This window comes from Montipora capricornis, chromosome 10, assembly GCF_036669925.1.
Source record: "Montipora capricornis isolate CH-2021 chromosome 10, ASM3666992v2, whole genome shotgun sequence".
NCBI classification, from domain to species: Eukaryota; Metazoa; Cnidaria; class Anthozoa; order Scleractinia; family Acroporidae; genus Montipora; species Montipora capricornis.
In genome coordinates this window covers 50,137,832-50,138,663 of record NC_090892.1, presented here as the reverse complement: position 1 = coordinate 50,138,663, position 832 = coordinate 50,137,832, and the positions used below count along the sequence as shown (strand labels likewise).

Genomic DNA, 832 nt, shown 5'->3' with positions numbered 1-832 from the left:
TCAGCCAAGCGTGAGCACCTGATCTGACTGGTCTTCAACGAGCAGTCCTAACACTTTGATACGCAAACTCAATTGCGTCTTGCTTTAATACCATTTGCTAGGACCAAGTAAACAGCATTACTGAATTAAAGACCGATTAATGAGTCTGCGTAAGTTGAACGTGCTTATGCGTCAAGGTCACTTGTGAGAACAATGCTTTAGAGCACAGTTGAGAACTCAGAAGCTGAGATCCCGACAAAACATAAGGTAAACTAAAAAGGTCGCTGAGACTTGAAATAACAAACTGAACATGCAACCGTTCTGCGGTTCTTTTGTGATTGGTTGCCTTACAAATGCAAAAACTCGCAGCCCCTCTCACATGAATCAAAGAAGCACAGACACAAATGGGTTGGCACTCCTTTTACCCTTATTTATGATTTTGCGCAATTCGTTTCAGTCCTTTTTATTCATAAAAGTCGTCAGTACTTTGCTTTTTTTTACATTGGCCAGTTTAGCTAACTCGCAAGTGAAATCTCTTGTGAAACTTTGCAAGTTGAGATATGCAAAATGTCGTCAACGATTAGTGCAATCTATATCCGCGTATTCTCGTCATCAGAGCTTCGGTCGACCCAAGGCTCTGGGAAACTCTTTGTAGCAGAACATGCGCCGTTAAGGGTTTTTATAGCCAAAAATTGGCTATTTGAACCTTAACGCGCCTGCTCACTCCTCGTGCTAACATGAATGCACCAATTAGAGACGCTTTTGATTGTTCTTCACGAAAACCAATAAGACGACACTTTGTTTCAGGGTTCCCCAGAACTCTTCTCTCCATCAGTCAAGAGAAGAGCTCTGG

The 832-nt window shown here is 42.2% G+C and overlaps 1 protein-coding gene across 2 annotated transcripts in view; it reads right to left on the bottom strand.

Moving 5' to 3' along the window:
• Positions 1 to 301: 301 nt before the first annotated feature.
• LOC138022104 (transmembrane prolyl 4-hydroxylase-like) overlaps positions 302 to 832 on the bottom strand; it is a 30,380-nt gene continuing 29,849 nt past the window's right edge. For both annotated transcript variants that reach the window (XM_068869130.1, XM_068869129.1), the window contains one exon: positions 302 to 832. This exon is cut by the window's right edge and continues 311 nt beyond it. The gene's annotated coding sequence lies outside the window, so the exon portion shown is untranslated.